The following is a 23,767-nucleotide window of genomic DNA, read 5'->3' on the forward strand; positions in this document are numbered from 1 at the left end:
GGGGCAGAAAACTTTATAAAGAATAACAAGAGAATCTGGAGTTCAGAGTCAGGCTCTAAAGGCTCAGCCCCAGCTTAGGCATGGTCTGCTCCTATGAAGAGTTAGTGAACTTACAGGGCTCAGACTGTCTGTTTAAGACAAAAGGAAAGCCTCAAAAAAAAAAAAAAAAACTGCACTGTTCTTTCCGTAACAAGTATGTTAAGAAACAAAAAGCCCAGAATAGTGACAAAGTCAGAAACTCAAAACTGCTGTCAACAGTAGATACATTCATTACCCAGCTGTCAACCTGACAAGATCTTTGAGGTATGTATACCACCAGTGTGCTGGGAAAATCATTTTTTCTTGGCAGTCAACTGGACCACTGGCAAAGTGCCATTTTAAAAAGATCCCAGATAAGAAGGTAGCTGGGAAGTTCTAGAAGCAAGCATCAACTGCACAAATGAGAGTGAATTAAGTGAAATCCCAAAGAGTTCAAAACAACAGTTATAAGTATATTCTATGAAACAGAAGAGGACACAAACTCCTAACTTAATTCAAAGAAAATATAAGCAAACAGTTGATTTTTTTTTTAAAAAAGGAAGCCAATACAAGAAGTGAAAGAGGGATTCAATGAAGAGATAAGAATGCTGAAAAAAGTCAAATTGAAAATTTCAAAGTAAAAGTTTAATGAATGAAAATTTTAAATTCTATAGCAACAGAAAAGATAAAGTAGAAGACAGAATATCAGGATTTCAAAATGGGGGAAATTAATTAGCACATTTAGAGGATAGCAAATATTAAATAATAAGGTACAAACAAGATGCAAAGTCTATGGGACACTATTAAAAGATCAAATTTATGAATCATGAACATAGAAGAAGTGCAAATTCTATAAATAGGAAATACATTCAACAAACTCATACAGAAAAATTTTCACATCTAAGGAGAGACAGTCCCCAAATCAAGGAGCCATCTAGAATCACAGACACATGGGTCCATCACAGGACCTCATCCTGCCATGCTGAAGTTAAAGGAGGAAGGGAAAAGGGGAGGAATACAAAAGCTCAACCAAGTCACAAAGAGAAGCAAACCCAACAGAGTAACAAAAGATTTCTCCCTGCAGCCTGGTGGGTGGAGCATGAAGCAATTTCTGAAGCAGTAACTGATAATTCACATTACTATTCAGCAACAGTATCCTCCCCACCAGGAGGAGGAGGAGGAGGAGAAGAAGGAAAATCTCTCAAAAGGAGCACAAATTGAAAAAAATTACTACCATGATATACAATGCTTGGCAGAATCCTATATGCTGAAGAGAAAGGCAACGCATTTATGAGGCTGCAGGAAAGAACAAAACCTATTAGGACACCAGATAGGCAGGTAATGAGTAGGGAAGTGTCAAGGGTCCTGAAAACAGCCACATGGGATGAAAGAACACAGATCTTCCAGGAATAACTCTGGATGTGAATGGTCTCCGTCATGTAATCACGCTACATGGACTGGCATTCCCTTTTTTATGAAGATGCTTTCATTTTTAATAAAACATATATATGTATGCATGTATACATGGGTGGGATATGTACTCCTGAATGTAGGAGCCTCTAGAAGCTAGAACCATTAGATGCCCCTGGAGCTGGAGTTACACAGGATTGTGTAAGGATGCTTAGAACTGAAGTAAGTAGTACACACTCTTTTTTTTCCCTCCAATTTTTTATTGGGTATTTACTTCATTTACATTTCAAATGCTATCCCGAAAGTCCCCTATAAGTAGTCCACCGTCTTAACCACTGGGGCATCTCTTCCGCTGAGTTAGCTTATTCTTACTACAAAACAAAACAAAACAAACCAGAACAAAACTGCATAGGATCTACATGTTTGTCAACTGAAAGAAACATATCTCACTAGCAAAGACAAACAGAACTTCAGGTTGAGAGAGTAGACAAGGGCATTCCACACAGAGGGAATTAGAAAGCAAACAGATGTGGCTATCTCTGAGAAATAGATGTTAAACTAAAATTAGTCAGGAGAAATAAAGATAATATATTGATTCAGGGAAATAGTCATCAAGAATAAATAAAAGGCTCGGGGCTAAGGAGATGGCTCAGCAGATAAAGGTGCTTGCTGTGCAAACTCTGTGAACTGCTTGATTGCTTGTGCTCAGCTCGATTTCTCCACTCTTCAGGACCTCATACCCAGGGAATGCGGCTACCCACAGTGCGCTTGATCTTTCCATATTAATGAATTTATGACAGTCCCCCTAGATATTCCACAGGCCTCATATTCCTCATCGAGACTGTTTTCCTAGGTGAGTCTAGGTTGGATCATGCTGGCAGTTAAAGCTAACCATCACATACACACTCAGTTTCATGAGAGTGGTACTTCAAGTGGAAAGGGAAACAGATGAACCTTAACACAACAATAGCGGGGGCTCGAAGTACACAACTCAGGCCATGAGATAGGTCACCCGGATGAAAAACAAACCGACAAGGAACACCAGAGTTCAACAACATTACAGATTAAGTCTATGTAACAAACATCTACAGAACATTCTATTCAAACCCTGAAGAATATTTTCAAAGGGTCATCAATAGGTTTTTTTCTAAAATAAATCACATTTAGGGCACAAAGCAAGCATAAGAAATATAAGAAAAATGAAATAATTTCTATTCTACAGGATCACAACTGAATAAATAAAAAAACAAGAGAAACTACATTCAAATAAACACATAAAGACCCAATAACATATTATCACATATCATGTCCTTAAATCAGGATTAGGTAACTTAAAATCTTCTAGAATCAAATAAAAAATGATAATACAATACAGCAGATCCTGTGGATATTATGAAAGCAGTTCTAAGAAGGAATTTCATGATTATAACTGTGCATGTTAGAGAATCAGAGAACTGTCATATAAACAACAATGGTATACCTTACAGCCTAGGGAAAAAAGAGAAACCTTCAGTCAACAGGTAGAAAGATATAATAAAAATCAGGACATAGATTAATGAACTGAAAATGAAAAAGACTAAAAGAAACAAGAGATTGGTTATCTGAAAAATCTGATTAACTAATTATTAGCCAGCCTAAAGGAAGGGGGAAAAGATTCAAATGAATAAAACTAGAGATAAAACAGCAGAAACCAATGGAATTCCAAAGATAATTAGGGTGCATTTTGAAAAGTCACATTCCAAAAGAACTGAAAATCTGGAAGAAATAACTTCTAAACTCACAGGACCTACTAAAATTAAGCCAAGAACACAAACAACTTAAACACAGTTAGCAATGATGTAATGAGCTTGGTAATGAGCTGCCTGTCTAAATTGGCTCATGTAGAGACTGATTCCTTGATGGACTCTGGTCACTGCTTCAAAGTGCAGCTGATACCAATGTTTCTCAAAATACTCCTCAAAACTGAGAGAAAAGACATTCTACCAATTTATCCTACAACATTAGTGTTATTCTGATAGCCAAGCTGGACATAGATGCAGTGGAAAATTAAACAAACAACCCAGAAATAAATAAAAAAGAAAATCCTGTCTCCCTCCTTCCCCAATGAACATAACTGTGAAACTTCTCAGTAAAATACTTGCCAAGGTAACTCAGCTGCACATTCAAAAGGCACTCACCGTGACCAAGGAGATCCAGGGATGGTTTTACATATGTAAAAAAGACAGTAGTCCATCACACAAAGACAGAAATCACAGGATCATCTGAGTGGATTACAAATGGCCTTTGACAAAACCCAACACCCACTCATGATAAAATCCCTGAAGTACTGGAGAAAGGAGACACTACAGGGACACACTTCTTCTATGGTTGGAGATCATGTGGTATTAGGGCGAAGGCAACAGGAGATGGAACCACACAACTTCGTGTGCAGCATTAAAAAAAAAAATCAATAACACAAGGAAGATAAAGAAGACCCAGTGGTGAGGTAAAGCCTTTTGTTTGAGGGCTGAATACTGAAGTGAAAGAGGAGAACTATGACACATGCATTTTAAATAACATTCCATAAAGATTTATATTTCATAGAGATATTTTTATAGAGGTATTTCATAAAAGTTTTAAGTCCTTATTGATTTAGGATGGGCAGTGCTAGATCAGCCAACCCAAGCACACGTGGTCCATGAGTGGCTGACTTGGCTCTCTGCATTCAACTGATGACTTCTGCATGGCCCAGCCCTTCTGCTCTTTACCACAGGAAATGGTTCAGGTTTCCACCCACGCCCAGACAGAAGACATGCAGTGACTTAGGCTGCCTTGACCTGGATGAGCTAGCAGCATGACACTGGACTCTTGAAGAGAAAAGCAAGCAGCAGGGATGGTTTCCCTCCATTTTAAGAATACCAAATGCAAGAACAGGGTTTTCACAGCTTGAAAAATCTAAAGCAGCTTAAGTGGTAAAATATGGCTCTAATCAAAACGACTCAGGGTTGAACAGTGAACCTGGCAGCCTCTGGCTACTCAGTATTGTTTCTTGTGAGAAATGTGATATTCAGGGTATAACCTAACCTGCAACTATAAATAATACGCAGGGCAGAAGGAACCAGGAGATCCCTACACACCAGTCCAAGTGGTTCTAATTGTATTGTACCCCAAAGAGGAGAGTAATTATGTGGGGGAGCATGGGATTTCCCCCTGAAGCAATCAAGCATCCGCTTCAGCCAATGCTGACTCACTAATAAAACTGCATCTGTACTCAACCGTTTATTTTGAACGTGCCCGTTTTTTGATTTGCCTATGGGCCTTCCTTTGATTTGTCCGAGCTAATTCATCCGCAGGGCCAACACAGGCTTCTTGAGTTGACTGGACTCTGACCCTGTTTGTCTAGCAGATCCTCTGTACTTGTCCAAACAGGTGACTTTCCATGTTCGGCCTCGCTCGTTCTGCCAAGCCCGAATCCATTTTCAGGAATATTTCCTCTTGCATTTCCTGAACTTGTTTTCAACAATACAGGAAAATGTGTGATGGAGAGAGAATGTGCAGGGGGGCAGCAGCGGGGGTTTTCTCCTGCCTTGTTTTTCGCTGCCTTCACTTCAAACAAGTGTGTGTTTAGGCGGCAGAGACAGCAGCGTGCAGCCTTCATTCATTTCCCTAGAGAATGGCTTATCAAGTGCTGAAAATACGAGCTGTTCTATTCTGCAAAACACACATCAGATCCTTTGACAAGCAGTAGTCATTACCGTGTGTTCTATAGTTCCCTGCCTGGAAAGTGGTCGGCGGACAAGCCATCCCCTGGGGCGGCTTAACCCCGTTTATTCATCTCAATTTTCCTCTAGGTTTCTAGCCACAAAAAGAAAAAAAAATAAATTAAATTAACAAAACCCATTTGGAAAATGAACCTTTTGCGGTGGGTTCCAGGAAGCATTTAATTCAGGCAAGGCTGTGCCTCGCAGAGCCACCCACACGCCACATGCCGCTGCTTTGATGCATGGACAGTGGCAGCTGCAAACCTGAGATCTGAGGCTCATTAATGCATCTGCATGCTGAGGAATGTGCTGTATGTCGAGGTTTCCACGGCGACTGGACTGCGCATGGCCTATTCTCTGGAAGGAGGAACCTCGGTCTGCTGTCACTGGGGGGTAAGCATTACTAGCGAGCATAGAACAGCTGCACATGTGCCAGAGTGGGTGTCAGTCCACACACTGGTTCAATACAGTGGAGCCCCTGTTGACATTCCAAATTACAATGAGAAAGCCCGGGTCTGTAGACAGCTCTCACGCTGAGACAGAGATGGTGTGCAAAGAGAGTGCCAGGCGGAAAGTGTGTACGTGACACAGAGGAAGGCTTGGCTACCAGCCTTTCACAAAATTTCTACAGATGGAGATGGTGTGTTAAAACACCACGAGTTGCTTTTCATACCAATCAGCCGAATGTTCAGGAGAGAGGTGTGGGTGTACTGGAAGGACAGGATTCAAATCAGGCCTCTGCCACGTACCTGGGCTCTGATCTCGAGTAAGCCACTAGCGATCTCTCAGTTCTGCAAATAGAATGTGAAGACACTGGCTGCACAAGGTAGCCTACAAGAAACAGTGGCACAGTAGATGAGGACCACCCTCATGCTCACAGGGAGTGAACCGAGTATCCTGCCAGGTGGCAGGCCAACAGGAGAGAAAATTCCAGCCCTCCCTTTAAAGTGTTTTCCTCATCTTTGATCCCAAATTTTTCCTCCCACTGTCCTAAGAACCCAAGGCCAAAAAACAATCTTCTTATTTTTGTCACAGAAAAGGAAGTACTGGGGCACAAACATGTAACATTATTTATCACGGGAAATACAACACAAACTCCTATGGTCCTTCATGAGCTGACACTAGCAAACTAGAGGGTGTGGTCAGCCGGTTTCACCTTATCACAGCCTATGGACTGATAATGAAGTCCCACGCCCACTCTGGGCTGAAGGACTGTCAAGGTAAATAACAGCAATTCGCAGGAGGTTCTTGCGGATGAGAATATGAAGATCACTAGAGATATCCATATCCCACAAGTGCCAGCTTGATTTGATTTGAGCTGCTGGAAGAATATCTTTGGGAAGGAATTAAAGCTGCAGTATTATTAACCAACTTCGCACTCAGATATCACTGCGTCTGGCGGAAACCCTGCCTTGTGGTGCTGCTTTGAAATGCTTAATTGTATGAGGAGGAGGAGGAGGAGGAGGAGAAAGAGATGACAGTTCAGAACACTGTTTCGTTAGTTCTAGTGTGTCATTAGAAACGATCTTTCATTTTTCTTATTTTTTCCAGAAAGATGTCATAAGTAAATAGCAACTAAAATCCCCTCCTGTTTCTTTGATTGTTGTTCTCTTGTTGATACTCTACTTTGCCAGTCATCTCAGAAGCGAAGCTGTGATTGGTCCCATGAATATGTATAATCTGAGAGTCTACACTAGCTTGCACGGTATATTAAACCTGCTATTGAAATTCCCACCCAGTGTATTATGGTGCTGTGAAATATGAAAGCCAAAATGAAGAGGTATCATGGCTCTGAACAACATATTCAATTTGATCCAGACAGCCCCTAAAACAGTGCATCTCTTTTGCTCTCCACATAGAGAAATATGGATTTATTTATTAATATCTTTTCTCCCTCTATTGTCCCAGCTTCTTGCCTTCCTTCACTGTCATTTTGTTTCTTTCAAGATAAATTTGTTGGACAAAGTGGGCCATGGAGTGGTCTGGGATTGCCTGAGATACAGCAGGATGCTTCAGTATGGAATTTCCTTTGCAAAAATGAGGAGCCCTTGGGTCATCTGGAATGAGTGGCTACTTTGTGTCTGGAGTTATTTCCCATGTTGGGTTCTCAGCAGCCAATAGACCAGACCTTCAGCATACCACACATTCCAATGAAGGAGGCAGAAAGGCATCCTGATAACTGAAGTACCAGGAAGAAGGCTACTATCAGAAGGGATGGAGCTGGTGAGGCAATCATGAGGCCAGTGCCTCGATAGCCCTTTGTGCTTAGGTGACATTTGAGCAGGGTATGAAGGAAGAGACAATTTATAGGATGGTGCAAGGAAGAGTCCACTGGGCACAGGAAGGGCCCTGAGGCAGGAGGGCCAGAAAAAATGAAACCAGACCTGCTGTATATGGCCCTTCAACTTTCAGTTGTTAAGCCGTGCACCTTGGTAGGTTACTTCACTATTTCCAAGTAAATAATGGGGGGGGGGGCACTGGCAGGCTAGGATTTGCCTTCCCTATGCCCAAGATCCCATACAGTATCTTCCAGTCTTGTGGGTTTCCTTTATAGGTCTTTTATTATGGGATGCTTAGAACAGAAATGGCTTTCCACTATCTTTTCTATTTCCTATTTTATTTTTTTAAAAATTAATGTTTTTATTCATCCTTTGAGAATTTAAGAGGGCTTCTGATCCCTAGAACAGGAGTTATAGATGGTTTTGAGCCATCATGTGGGTGCTAGGAATTGAAGCCAGGTCCTCTAGAAGAGAACACTGTGCTCTTAACCGTGGAGCCGTCCTGTAAGCCCAGCCTTTCCTCTTCTAATCATTATTCACTGGTCTCCCTACTTTTGTTGGTTTCCTTTAAGACACAAGGAAGGTCTGAATGCCCCTTTCACACACAGAAGCACCATTCAGGAATCAGAAAGCCTAAGGAGAGTTGTAAAGTGTCTGGATTTTCTTAAAAGGGAGTATGTTCACAGTGAAAGGAAGATGGGCAAAAAACCTTATGGAAACTCTTAAGGGTATGTTTCTGAGTTGGTCTTTATATTATTATTATTATTATTATTATTATTATTATTATTATTATTATTAATTATTATTATTATCACCCTACCACCTCCACTGTTAGCCTGGCATCCATGGCAGATCCAGCATGCATTTGACCTTGAGGTGAATGATGACATTATTGTCCACATTTTCTTTGAATAAAGTTCTCTGCGTGGGTGGATTCATGTATAGGTTTTACAGCCTTTATAATTAGGGGATGTGAGAGTTAAGAAAAACAAAAACAACCAAAGGGGGGAAAAACAAAAACAAAACAAAACAAAAAGCCAAACAAAAACCCCAACCTAAGTACAAAATTAAATGTCCAAAGCAAAGGAAAAAAAATCAAAGCAACTGTTAGAGACAGAGATTTGGGGGTCTTCTGTGGTCTCTTCCCTCACATGGGGGTGCATGTGAGTGAGGGGTACAGATGACTAAGCCTCCTTAGCTCCAGCTGAATCTCTGCTGGAGAGTGGGTACACTAGCCCACCAGGGCTCACTCCCCCTCACCCCTGCTGGCACCCAGTTATCCTTACTGGACTTGGGATGTGCAGTGCTTTGATGAGAACTCGCCCCCATCTGCTTCGGTGTTTGAATGTTTAGTCTCTGGTCAGGCACACTATTTGGAGAGGCTTGAAAGGTATGGCCTCGCTGGAGGAAGTATGTCCCTCAAGGCAGTCTCTGAGACTTTCAAGTCTCGCTGTTTCGTGTCCATCTTCTCTCATTCTGGCTTCAGGTGGTTGATGCAGTTCTCAGCTTCCTGCTCTGGCTGCCATGCATTTCCACCATGAAGACAGACTCTGGACCCATGAGCCAACATGAACTCTCTCGTCTATTTGTTGCTTTTGGTCATGGTGTTTTATCACAGCAACGGAAAAGTAAGATGCTCAATAGATCCTTTAGGGATGGGCTGTAGGAGGAATAATTGCTTCTTTATTTATAAACCATGCAAGTATTCGTGTAAGAGTTTGAAGAAACAAATATATAGGCAAATTTGAATAATTTAGTATAACGGTATATTGGAAATATACAATCACCATTTCAAAATTCATAATTTTAATTTCTTCTAGAATTTTTTAAGCTTTTGAACTCTGACAGTTGTGTATGTCCGTGCAATGAAATATGTTAATATTCAAGCCCTGTTTCCCCTTAGTCTAAATGTCTTTTGAGGATCAGAAAGGATTAAGAAAGTAACTTTTGCTGAATATTCTTTCAGAAGCTGTAATAATAAATAAAAATTCTATGGACATTGTTTTATTTTCTTTGGAGTATGTTTTTATTTCATATATGTATAAGAAAATGAAATTCCACATTGAATGGCTAAACAACATGGCTTCCTCCCCTGGGTAAATTAAATAAAGCAATTATATGATTATTTTAGATAAACATAAACTGTTATTACTGTTATGATAGTTGGTAGTTCTATTGCTTTGGGGACACAAAAGATAAATTGGTTTTTAAGAATGCCTGGTGTGGGGCTGGAGAGATGGCTCAATGGTTACAAGCATGGACAGCTTTGTCCCAGAGGACCGGAATTCAGTTCCCAGCATCCATATCAGGTGGCTCACAACCACCTGTAACTACAGCTCCATGAATTGACATTCCCTTCTGGGCTTCATGGGAGCCTGCTCATAAACCCACTACATACACATGAATAATGAAAAAAATATGCCGGACATTGCTCCCGGGGTGTGTCTGAGTCATGAAACCTGGGTGTTGCTGAGTCATGGAACACTGAGTCTTACCTTACTTTGAGACACACTGAAAGAAGGGTGCCTGGGTGAAAAGAGCAGAGGTTTAAAGACCATTCCTGAGACAGCCGGTGGGGCTTCTGGGGCATCCCCACATAAAACAGGCAGTGAACACCTGCCTCTCCAAATTCCAATCTTTGTCAGCACGTGGTGCCACCAAAAGAGGCACAGCTTCATCTCTGGCACAAGGCCAGCCATCCCGTCTTCCCTCTGGTGGCTCTCTCACCGGGTGCAGTGCAAGGTTGTCAAGCAAGACTGAAATCTGATTGATTTCCCACTGGCAACCAGCCACACTGCTGCCTGGACTATGCTTTCGTGAAGTTAGCTAAATATTTAATGGAATATTAAGAGAAAATGTCTGTCTATGTAATGCAAACATATTGTTAGGCTGGCTGAAGGGTCGTATCTTGATTAAGCTGAATGTCAGGAGCATCAGCAATACTTTCCCAGGATTCCCTAAATACGCTCTCAGTAGACACTCCACACAGCACCAAAGCAGCCCTGCCTTTCATGTACAGCTGGCATGCACCACGGGGGAAGAGCTGGGCCAGCTACGCGGTGCCCGATTCTTCTGTACATCTGGCTGACGGCTCACACTTCTAAAAATACAACACTAACTCGAGAATTGGTCTTTCTGACCCTCTTTGTACAAATATTTATAATTCTAGAATGTGCGGCAGATCTTTGTCGTTTATTAAACAAACGAATGTCTTCAAATGTCGTCATAATAACATGTCTATCTTGACAAGACAGAACTAAAGCCTACAGGTAGAGGTGGCAGACAAGTGAATTTTGCTTCAAACAGTAGAATTCTTTAAAGCGGTTCTCTGGCTTCTGGGGCTAGGAGACGGTGGGGAGATCCTAGCTCTATCTTTTGTTTGTTTAATATAGACCTGATATAGACAATTTCTCAATAAGGCTCTCTTCCAAAGTGATTCTACGATGTGTTAAGCTGATAGTTAAAGTTGCCCAGCATAATCACACTGTGAAAGACTCACCATAATCTCATGTTAGGGCATTTTCTTCAGCCCGACCTAGTCATGAACCATTTGTGTCCATTTCTCGTTTCTGCTCCTGCTCTCTGGCCACGTCCCAGGAAAGCCAACCTTCCAAGGCCTCTATAATCTCTCTATTCTAGACATGCTAAATCCACAGAGTCTCACAATGCATGCATTCCTTTGCTCAGCACAATGTTTTCAAGAGTCAGCTCAGTTTTTTGTTTGTTTTGTCTTTTAGCTTACATAATTTCAATAGAATAGCCATGTAGGTGGCTTACATTCTTTGGCTCCAAGGATACTTCTGATATCAACATCCTGTGTTGATAAATTTCTGCATAGATGTGTTTTCATTTTTCTTGAATCAGAATTACTAAGCTACATGGAAACTTTCTCTGTAATAATTTGAAGAATGGTTAGACTTCTTCAGAGCAGTGGCTCACTCTGCATCCCTACCAGCAGCATGAGACGTCTAGGTTTCTCCTTCCTGGCCAATTCTTGCAACAGATGGTTCAACTGCTTCAGCTTATAGGTGACTGAGCATGACATCAAGGTTGGGACTGCACATATGTGAGAGTACTGCACACACACACATGCACTCACAGACATGGGAACGGGATCACACACATGCGCACACATGTAGTCATAGTCTTGTTTGTTATTTGTAAAATTCTAATATATGTAATTTGCAATTGTTTTGCACATTTTGCAGACTTTTTTTTCACTTTGTCATCTCCCCATGATGTACAAATTATTTTAATTTCAACAGTTTTTTGGTCTGTTTTAGTTTGCTGTTGCTGCTTACACTTCTCGTCTCGCGCATCGGAATCTGCTGCGTAAGTGAAGTGCATGAAAACTGATTTCTTTATTTACTGCTGGTTGGTTTTTTACCTTTAGCTCTTGTAATTTGCTGTGTTATTTTGTGCACCACTTGACACAGGGATCCAAATTCTTTTGTTCTTCATGTGCTTATGATATTAACATCATTCACTGGGATGATGATTTTTATATCACACAAATATCTTTTGTAATTTACTGTCTGTGGCCATGACTCTTAGACCTGGGCTACGTGACCTTCATCTCCAGAAGCCAGGTCTCAGCAGCTCCGGTACCAGCTTAGCTTTGGAGAATCCCTCCAGGCAAGGAGCTGTCTGTCCCACCCCAATGCACGGCACAGCTAACGTAGAAAAGCCCAGAGCGGCTGTACTGCAGCGCTCTGTACTCGCCTACTTTGCATTTATTGACATTTTGTTCTTTAATTACTTCAAATAACATGTATTTGCTTCACCTGATTGGATTATAATCTTCTCGAGGATTTCCAGCGCCTTCCTTTCATTTTTGTGCCTGTTAATGAACTATGTGGCGCCTCTAATAAGCTGGCATGCCTGGTGCCTCTTTACATGATTCAAGGAAGCATTTATTTTTAAGAACACTGAGCCAGCGCCTAGGTGTGCTGGTGTGCACCTGTAATTCCAGCACATGGAAATAGGGGCTGGAAGATAAAGAATTTAAGGTCGCCCTGGGTTACAGAGAGAACTGGAGACTAACCTGAGCTATGCCCCTGTTCAAAAAAAAAATCAATTAATAAAAAAAGAATATGTGTGGTGTTTTATAACTGACAAACTGATCTGTTTCCATTTCAGAGAACAGACAAGATTTACTTTGCCAAATAATACCTTTGTGTGTCCTTGGACCGCTTATACAGCTTTCCGAGGCTCATTTTTTAATGGACCTTCAGTATCTTTTCTGGACAATAAACAATATAATAACTATTGATGATTGAGTGACCAGTTGCACACAATATCTGCCCTGGACACTCCACACTTCTCCCTTAGTCTTTCTGAGCAATGGGGGTGTTTTTCTTAGTTCTCAGGGTACCAGTGATTCCAATGTTGTTTCCCGTCAGGATACTGAAGAATACTCTCATTAGCCTATTTTGAGTTTAATAGTGTTCCCCCAGGTTTCTAGCTCTCTTCTAGTAAGTCTAAATTCACACAGAAGTGTAACTTTTAAAAAGCACTAGTTTCTATGTCAAGCCTATGTCAAGCTACACATTTTAAAAATATCAAGTTTTGTGAACTGCACGGGGCTCTTGACTCTAGCCAGCCTCCGGCACAGGAAGCGCTCGGAGCAGCTCATTGTCTCCATCAGGAAGGAGCCCCCCACTGACGGGTTCTTCTAGCAGGCTTTAGGTGGGATTTTCCTTTTTTTTTTTTTCCATTTTTTATGGTATACTTCCTTAATTGGCTTTCCCCCACTGTAGCAGAACTTTTGGGTGAAGATGAGTATCTGGAAATCTAATTACACACCTTAACTATAGCCTGAGATGCTTCGGCTTCACAGATGCGCTTTGTCTGTCAAACCTGAAGACAGTTGGCAAATGCAGGCCATAAAGGTGGAGATTTAGGGCCCACCCGCCCGTGTGAATTGTTGCTGCCTTCCTCTGTTTATTACTTCACAGTTAATCAAGGAGAAAATCCCAGGAGGGCCGCATCTTTTCCCCTATATTCTACACAGTGAGGGGAGGGGGCAGGAAAGACTCGCCTTTGTGTTTCTAATTGAAATAAGGTGTTTGGTTCACAAATCCTTGAGTGAAGGAAGAACACTAAATGTTCTAATCAATTTCTGAAATCTCTTTTAAAGTCAACAGAGCAGGTCATCATGGTATTATATCTATGTGTACACAATCCTTGTATACAGTCATTTCTCAGTAATTGCATGCAATTAATACTGATATTCAGAAACAGAACTCCTTAGCAGCCACCCACACCATATTTTGACACTAGCTTGGCATTTTACCACTGCAAGCAATTCTATGAGATTACTTTGGAACATCAGAGACCTGATAGTAGAATAGAACATAGTTCTTTGCTGAGTCTCAGAGGCATAAAAGATTAAATGTACATAAATCTCAAAACAACATAATCACCAACAATGAAGAAAAAAAACAAAGTGGCTTAAACCAGATAAGCATTCATCACCATGAGGCATCACCCCTAAACTCGGGACAACTTCCAAGAAGATAGGCCCTCCGGGTTCAAGACAGCACTTAGTTGCCTTATGCAGTTACAGACATAAGTTCTAAATGATTCTGGATACAGGAGTCTCTAAGTCTGTAAGATAAAGTCTGACATGAGTCATATCCTCAGCAAACATGGCACCAACCTGTTTCCCTAGACATCTTTTGCCGAAAAATACGTTTCACATGTCTGTGGAATATCTGAAAAGGTTTATAAATCTTTCCTGGTCCTTACTGAGGAGTGAGCAATCCTGTTCTCCCCGTCTCCCTCTGTCTGTACCTGAGAAGTTCTTATGCTATGTTTATTCCCTCATGGTGTGCACTTAAAGGTCAGAGGACGCCTGGTAGCAGTTGCTTCTCTCTTTATTCCACGTGGGTCCCAGGGAGGAAAACGAAGGGCTTGTGCATGGTGGTGAGTGCTTCCGTTCATACCCTTTTTTACTATGGTATAAGTTGAACACAATCCAGTTTTAAAATAAAGAAATATAGGTAACAAAATGAAAAATTAGTAGATTAAGCAGCTTTTTTCCCCCACTCTTAAGATTTAAAAGTAAAAAAAATAATTGCTCAAAATCTGCAGGATATACAACCCTTGGAAAAAGAATCAAGTGTTTCTTGGGAGTATTGTCTTAGGAATGGAAAGATGTTTTAACATAAAATCTATTGACATTATTTGATATTAACAAATGAAAAGTCATCTACAATAGAATCTATAGATGTGCCAAAAGATACTTAAGAACTTTAACATTCATTTATATTGAAAATCTTAGTAAATTCCAAATCAAGAGACCTTTTCTTTCTTTTTTTTTTTTTTTTTTTTTTTGGTTTTTTCGAGGCAGGGTTTCTCTGTGTAGCCCTGGCTGTCCTCAAACTGAGAAATCTGCCTGCCTCTGCCTCCCAAATGCTGGGATTAAAGGTGTGAGGCATCATCGCCTTGCGTCAAGAGACCTTTTTAAACTTTATAAATATTATATACTATCTAAGCAAAAGCATCTAAGTTAGTAATAAAACTTAGCAGTGCTGCGCTGGGGTTGTGTAAGAAGGATGCTGGTTAAAGGAGGGCTTGGTAAACTCAGTAAGACAAAACCCTATGTGCAGCAAAACATTCCATAACATTTGGCTGCGTTTTATGATAATGGGCAAAAAAAGCTGGCTGCTTCATTTCCATATGATAGAGACCAAACTCACAATGAATGGCGAAGGGTGGGCTCCTTTCTCCAAGAGCACATACTTGGCCAAAGGGCAGCATTCTCTCACTCACGGTTACTCACAAAGGCACAGCCATTGCAATAAGTGAACAGAAGAAACGCGCATCCAGTAGGGAAGTGGGAGAATAAATAATCCCTAACCAAATGTTGCATGGCTTTATATGTTAAGAACACCTAATTCCACCACTACCACCCTGTTAAAGTCGATAAGCTAAATGAGGTTTCAGGATACGAAATCAGCTATAGCAATCATGATCTCTTTAAAATATAGAAAGGAAACAATCTCATTCAGAAATCTACAAATAGAAATGTAAACCAATAGTCAGCATCAAAACAACAAAACAAGCGAGCTACCAACCAAGGAGACAACAGCTAAGAACAAATTTCACCGAGAGAGTGAATAATCTCTACAGTGAAAAATGCAAAAGAGCTGTTTGGTTTCCTTTCTGCCGCTCTGATAAAGACCATGGCCAAAAGCAGAAGAGAGGGATGGTTTGACTCACAGGCCCTTCCTGAAGGAACTCAGACAACAACTCAAGGCAAAAACCATGGAGGGATGCTAATTGCTGCCTTGATCTCAGATTTGCTCAAAGGCCCATTTTAAACCAGCTTCCTTATACAACCCAGGACAACGTACACAGAAAATGGCATCAACCACCATGTCCCATGCCCTGCTACCTCAATAAAGACAATCAATGCAATCCTTGAGGGACAGGTTGACAAATCAAGATGATCAAGAAAATTATTCAATAGAACCGCCTCCTCCTCCTCCTCCTCCTCCTCCTTCTTCAGGAGATTCTAGGCCATCAAGTTAACAGTTAAAATGTTAAAAGAAAACTTAAAAGACACATATACACATAGGCACACAAAATGGGAGCATATACTATGTTCATGGACTGGAAGAATTAAAATAATGTTCATAATGCCAAAAGAAATCTAACTATTCTATGCAATTCCTATCAAAGTATCAACGACATTCTTCAGAGATGTAGGAAAAAGCACTCCTAAAATGTATGAAGCTATACAGGTCTCCTGAACAAAAGAACAATCAACATGACAGAACATCTAACACTAAGGTGTATTTAAAAATCAGTGTGGTATGAACATCGGAACACACAGAACAATATAGTGAAGCAAAACAGACCACACAGAAATTAACCAACCTGTGTCTTTAAAAGGTTGAACAGTATTAGGGAAAGGAAAACTTCTTTCAACAAATAATGCTGGAAATACTGAATATCCAGATGCAGAGGGAATAAAATAAACTCCCCATTTTAATGAGGGAATGAAATACCCCCTCCCCCGCACACACTCTGGGACCATGAAAAGCAGCCTGATTTGGTTGAGCGAGGCTTGCTCCAGAGACCCAGTAGAAAACTCTCCAAGGGATGGAACAGTGAGCCACGTTCCTAGAGACAGGTGCCTGACACCACAGAGCCTCCAACTCCATAATTCTGTGACTATCAGTCATGCAGACTTAAGCTACAAGCTCCTGGCCTTCTAGATGTTCCTCCACACAGCCTCACTGCAAGACAGACTAGCCCACTATAAAAGCGGCTGCTTGGCCCCTCCTTGGCTCTCTTAAGCTCTCACCGTTCTTATTCTCATCTCTAGCTCTCCTTTTCCCCTTCCCTTCCCCCCTTTCTCCACGTGGCCATGGCTGGCCTCTCTCTTTTATCTTCTCTCTTTCTCTCTGCATTCCTATAATAAAGCTCTAAAACCATAGACTGTGCTCATCAAGGCCCCACAGTACTTGAACGATGGGATAGGCTTTCCCCTAAAGAGCTGTGTCTAACCTCCCACTGGAAGGCCTTCCACGGACTGGACCAAAGACTCTCGCCTGCGTGGGAACCACCCAGTGCCCCCTCACTCCCTGCTCTCTCCTCTCTCAGGGATGACTGAGCTGCCCCCGGGGCCTCCACTTTCTTCTCAGCTCTTCTGTGGTGTCCAGCGGTGTCTGGGATGCCTGAGACCGAGAACCTGTTATCTCTGGCTTCTGTGAGGCCCAGAGACCTCAGACTGCCCCTTATCCACCCCCTGCGGGCCACGTGGAAAGCGTGTGGTAGTCTTCCACTTCTGCCTGCCCAGAGCACCGGAACTCTGGCAGGACACAGGTTTTCTCCCACTTCCTTTATTCTCCCACACACACCTGCTGCTCTACACCCCACCACCATAGGTAAAACACAATTTACATTTAAATTACATAGGTAAAACACAATTCATCATCTGTAAAATGCTCAAGCATAAGCAATGAAACAACTAAAAGAAAACATAGGAAAATGCTTTAGAGCATGGGTTTGGGCAAAGTAATTTTGGATATGACTTCCAATGCAGAGGCAATCGGGGGAAAATAGGGGTATTTATCTGACAAGGGGTTAATCTCCAGAATATATAATAAGCTCAAACAATTCAACAACAAACCCTTCAAACAATCCAATGAAAAATGGACAGACAGCTTGCAGAGACACTTCTCAGAAGAAGGGTCACAATGTCCAACAGACAAGCTATAAAATACTCAACATCAATGGTCGTGCAAGAGATACACGTCAACCTGCCCCTCACCATACACACCCAAACCAATGGCCGTGTGTGTGTGCGTGTGTGCGCGCGCGTGTGTGTGTTGCATTTCATATGGTGACATATATATATGTAATATATATATATATATATTCAATATAAAATGATGAGATGTTATCATAGAATTTCAATGTCACAGTGCAGATAGAACTAGTGAATATATTAATATAGTAAGTAAAATGTCACACACATCAAGAAGATGGGACATATTTCTATGTCTATATATAATATAGATGCTGAAAACTTGATCTTACAGAAGGCGGTAGGCAGCATCTGCAAGTGTGGGAGGGACCAGGAGCGTGGTTGGCAAACAGGATGCTGGGATAGAAGGAGTAACTTCCAACACAGTATGGTTCCAATGTCCCGTAGAAGACATCTGTGGCTTACCAACAAGGGGTTGTGTTGAATAGCCAGTAGACAGGGCTTCAATACTTGCAACACACAGATATGATAAATGTCTGAGGTTACAGATATGACAGGTACCCTGATCTAATCATTACGCATTATACACATGTCACAGACTAATGGGTTGATAAATGTCACTGTATTAAAATTCAATACTATTCATAAAACAAAGTCATAAATGATGTGAAAAAAAATCCAGGAACCATCTGGGAAAACACATTTTCAATGCGTGTGAGCAATAAATACTGTTATCTAGAATATATAAAGAACTTTATGATTCAATAAGAACAATTCTCCATCCACTCATAAAGGACATGAAAGCACATCAATAGTTTTTAGAAAGGGAAAGCTGGCTGACCAACATGGCCGGTAAGAGAGCCCCCACTGTCTAGATCATAAACTTCAGAACATATAAAAAAATAAAATGAAATCAAAATTTATCATTTTACGCCAGCCAAAACAAAACCCCAAGTACTGTATTGGAACCTATTAATCAGAAAGGCTTTCTCTCATTCACTGTTTTGTTGTATTTTATTTCATTTTATTTTATCTGTGTTTGACAGTTTAGCAACACTGGGCAAAGGCTACATGCCCAGGTCTGTCTTCACTTTTAATGTTGGGATAAAGGTTTCATTAAGTTGACTAGTCTTGAACTCACCCAACTCTACAGACAGGCCTCAGAGTTGCTAACCTCCTGTTTTATCCTCATAGAAGCTGGAGTTACAGGCCAGCACCACCAGGCCACACTCAGGCAGTGCATTTGGAATTATCAACAAAAATGACTGTTTTATAAAACATTGCAAAGCTGAAGAAAACAGAAAAACTGTCTCCTGTGTACGGTGTTGTTGTTTCATTGGGGGTGAAGCAGTTTCGACAGCAAACACTTCCAGTTTCTAATTCATCGTTGTGGGAAAGTCAAGGCAGGACCATCAAAGGGCACTACTTATGGCCTAAGGATGTTCGTTTGGCATCATAGTTTACTGGTCCATGATCCCCCTGTACGACTCCCCTGGGGAACAATCCTTTAAGACATGGGCCTTTGTGGGATACTCATCCACACCATAGCAGGTAGGTTCTGGGGTGCAAGAGGCTTTCAGGCAGACACTGGGGTTGGGCTGTCCAGAAGTCGTTTAACATCCTTGTCCTCTATCGTCCTGTACTAAGGAGGCTGGTAGCTAACTGGGGCTTTCCAAACACCTTACACAAAATAGTGTCTCTGAGGATGACAATCCTTTCTTAATTGAAAAGGCAGAGAATTGCTGGAAGACATGAAGATGGCAACAGGTGCCAGAGAAGGACACAGTCACAGATGGGCTAAGCCAGGACACTGCTGAGTCATGCTGCCTGAGACACCACTGTGCTACAGTGTCTACACCGGAAGCTTGACTTTCCATTTCATTTCAGTCATATGACGAGTTGATATCTACCAGCCTAAGATGCTAACAGTATGGTTTTCTCTCCTGTGTTATCCAAACCATCCCAAACAAACGCATTGGCTGGAAGGCTAGATCCTGATCCCACAGTGCTGGTGAGAACCTGCAGCTAATGATTTGCAGAGAGCGCTCTCACCAGCAGTCTGCTGTGATTCATCTACTTAGAGACCATGGCTAATCTGAAAGTGGAGCCTCCCTTAGTCCAGAGCTGCAGCCTCCTGCACCCACACCCAGGTACTGGCCTAGGTTGGGTGTGGTGGTGAATTCCTGTCTTTTTCTCTAGTTTGACATAAAGTAAATTGCCCTGATAGGATTTAACCAGAGCGTAGCCAAGCATGACCCAGGCAATCCTGGACTGAAAAGGTTTCTATTTAGTTCTCTGTGTGTCTAAATAAGAAGAGGCGACTTCACCGCTGCTCAAGAGTCTGACTTGAACAACACAAATCCAGTCCCTTTAATCCTGTCCTTACTGGGACAAGCCAAGCAAAGGGCTGGCTGATGTTTTAATGTGTGTGTGGTTGGTCGGCTTCCCAGATACTATGCTTTTTGGCTTTTGATTTTATAAGCTGGTATTTACCAAGCACCTGGATAGGCACGATGCCAGGTCAGGCAAGCAGCCCGTGCCTTGGGAAGAACACATCTACTTTCACCTGGAAGAAAAAAAAATCTTCATTTTTGAGTATTCTGCAAGTTTCCACTTGGCTGTTTTAAAACGGCCCTGGCTCTGTCACCAGTCTCTTTTTCTCTTCCCGTTAGCTCTCTGCAGCTAACCTGCAGGGATCATGCTGTCCTTCTGCTCCTGAGTTCATCCGCTGACGTTACCATTGTCTGCAGCTCCTCCAGATGGCAGGGGCTTTGCTAGCGACGAAGCTGGGGCATAGCACAGGTGACAGGCGGTGTTTGGCAAGGCTGCCCCCATAGGAGTCATTATTGTGTGTCCCTCTGCCCAGGTAGTCTCACCGTGTGCTGGCGCAGGCAGCCTTCCAGTCTGAGTAGGTTTGATCTGTAGATCTTGGGGCCTCCTGGGCCTACTTTGGCATCCATGTAAGCTAGAATCTGCTTCCCAGAGAAACAGTGTTTGGATTCTCTTTGTACAGGTATATTCTTTGCCTGGCCTCTTTCAAGTATTCATGAAGTTATTATTCCCTGCTCCATGCCTCGAATCTCAGAGGCCATTTATATGTTACATCTGCCCAAAATGCTTACAGTTATTTTCAAACTGGAGTCATCAGTGTACTCCAAAAGACAGCAGCTCCTTCCTTCTTCTGAGTCAGGCCCACAGGGCAGCAAGGGTATATGGGCGGAGCGTCCTGGTCCTCTGGGCATTGCATGGGTGGGGCTTCCTGGTCCTCTGTTCCTTGCATGGGCAGAGCTTCCTCATTCTCTCAGCATTGCATGGGTGGAACTTCCTGGTCCTCTCTGCATTGCATGGGTGGAACTTCCTGGTCCTCTCTGCATTGCATGGGCGGAGCTTCTTGGTCCTCTGGGCATTGCATAGGTGGAGCTTCCTGGTCCTTGCATGGGCGGAGCTTCCTGGTCCTTGCATGGGCGGAGCTTCCTGGTCCTCTCTGCAATCCCCACCTTGTCACTGTCTCTGAGAAACTTCAGGGGTCTTTGGCCAGTTGAAACCCTAATGTTCAGTCTTGCAAACACCCCTTGAGTATTACATCAGGTTCTGTCCAAGTTCCAATCATTTAGGATACCGTGGATGCCCTTCCCAAGTTCTCTTACTGAGGAAGGCATGAGGTCTTCCATCAGTTGAGTATTGAATAAACATGACTGCCAGGTACTGGGGTTACAAACAGAGAAAGGATAAAGACACATTCTTCTAGAGTAAAAGTTTCCTATGGCAGATAACGAGAGGGGATTAAAATACGACATATAGACATAGTGAAATAGGGTTGGTGAGACATTACGGTGGGAGTTCAGATACAAAAAGAAACCGTGGAAATTCCATCCCAGTTGTGTGGCTATGATTACTGACTCCGAAGATTCCCCAGAGCAAGCTGGCTAATAAGAATGGCCACAATAGAGCTTGGGGTTTGACTGAGTCACCAGCCTCAATAAGTAATGTGGTAATTGAGAGTGATTCCTGACATCAAAATAAGTCTATACACATACACATGCACACACTCACTCACACACACACTCACACACACATACATACACATATATACATATTCAGGCAAATATGCATGCCCACATGGACACAAAAAAAATGGGAGAAAAAGGAAAAAAAGGAAATAGAAACCAAGGATATTGAAATTTCCAGGTTTTCCGATCTGCAAAATGGTGCTGATTTCTAATTTACAGTTAAGGTTTGTGTGAGCTGAGATTAAAGCAACAGGAAGTGAAGTTCATGCTGCAAATGCTAAGAATATTATTGCTAGTCACAGCTGCAAGTGTAATAACACGACTGTTATTGTCATCATTATTACTATTCTGCATTATTATGAATGTTATTGCTCACACTGAGGCTGTCTGATCTGGCCTGTCATGGACAGTGGTGCAGAATTCAAAAACTTGTCAGTTCAGTAGATGAGAAAGCCACGGGTGGTAGTGCCTATCCTAGGGTGGACAGGGAGATGATACTGCCTATCATCCTAGGGTGGACAGCATCCCCTGGAGTTGCTTCACAAATCTACTAGGTTCCACTGTGCGACATTGTCATGTATCTCAGAGTCATAACTGTCTATAGGATCTGGGGTCCTATAGAGGGGCTGTGGTACTCAGACCTTTTCGTCAATTCAGAAACTACAGGTGTTATCTTAACTTGGAGTTGGAGTGGGTTGAGACAAGATTCTCTGTTTCTGAAGGAGGTCATCCCTGCCTAGGGTGTTTACAGAAACCCCGGGGTCTGTAGCACAATAAAGGCCTGAGAGAAAGGACTCCGTGCTATTCACTTAAGGCTGATGCCATCTTCTTTCTCGTTTCTCCTTTGTGGCTCCTTCATAGCTGGTCAGCAGGTCCACTGTAGTCTGGGCTTTGAATGTTACAGTTTACATAGTGTGTAACCCCATGAAGATGTATCTCCATGTATGGCTTAAAAGACTACTGATATGTACACATATGTATTCCGATTATGTATACAGCACTGCTACATGTATGTCCAGCAGCAAAACACTCCTTCATGCTTCCAATGCCCTGTGTTCTCCCGCCTCATGTCTCTCTCATGCACAGATTTTAAATGGCAACTTGATCTGGCCCCAAGTTTAAGAATCATCTTTGATAAGCTTTTCCTCACTCCCCTCATCCATGGGTGGGCGAAGAAATCTGAATTGCAAAAGAACCTTCAAATTCAACTAGTTCACGGCACCAGGCGAAACCTTGTCATATCGAGGCCATCCGTGCCCCATCACAACGCTCCCACCCTTTCTGCTCCTGCTTCCCGCCAAGCCACTCCTCAGTAGCATCCAGAGAAACCTTTCAAAACACCAATCCTGATTTGAATTGTTTAATTGCATTCTATTACTCTTACAATGAAGTTCAAAGTCCTCATAGTGGCCTAAAAGGCACTGCACAGCCTCAGGTTCGTTAAATGCAAGCACAAACTGCAACGGGGATAATTTCCCTAACACTCTGTGGCTCTCTAAAATTAACATGTCCAGTGTTTACTGACAGCCAAGTTTGTCTCCGTCAGAGCACCTACTACCATACAGTACACATACATACACACACAATATGTATGCACATTCATACACACCTGCACATATACATACATAGATGCACACACACTCACACACATATACACATACACACATATATGCACATGCACACACAAGTACATTCATATACATTCATATACATACATGAACATCATCGACAAACATACAGTTGTACATATGCATACAAACATGAGCATATATACATATATGCACATACAGACACATGCATGCAAACATACATGCCCACATTCACACACACACACATATACACATTCATACATACACAGGTATAGATACACAAACACATGCACATACAGATACATGTATACATGCATGCACACACACTTGTACACACACATATGCACATATGTGCACCTACATGCACACAAGTACATGTGCATGCACATAACACAGGCACACACATACAGACATATGTTGATAGATTAATTATCAGTTGATATGTAATTGGCTACTTCTATCTCCCCTTCTAGAATCTATATCCTTAAGGGCATGGGTT

General features: G+C 42.0%; 1 protein-coding gene across 11 annotated transcripts in view; it reads right to left on the reverse strand.

Moving 5' to 3' along the window:
- St6galnac3 (ST6 (alpha-N-acetyl-neuraminyl-2,3-beta-galactosyl-1,3)-N-acetylgalactosaminide alpha-2,6-sialyltransferase 3) overlaps window positions 1-23,767 on the reverse strand; it is a 526,860-nt gene that overhangs the window by 73,833 nt on the left and 429,260 nt on the right. The window lies entirely within an intron of this gene.

This window comes from Mus musculus, chromosome 3, assembly GCF_000001635.26.
Source record: "Mus musculus strain C57BL/6J chromosome 3, GRCm38.p6 C57BL/6J".
Classification (NCBI taxonomy): domain Eukaryota; kingdom Metazoa; phylum Chordata; class Mammalia; order Rodentia; family Muridae; genus Mus; species Mus musculus.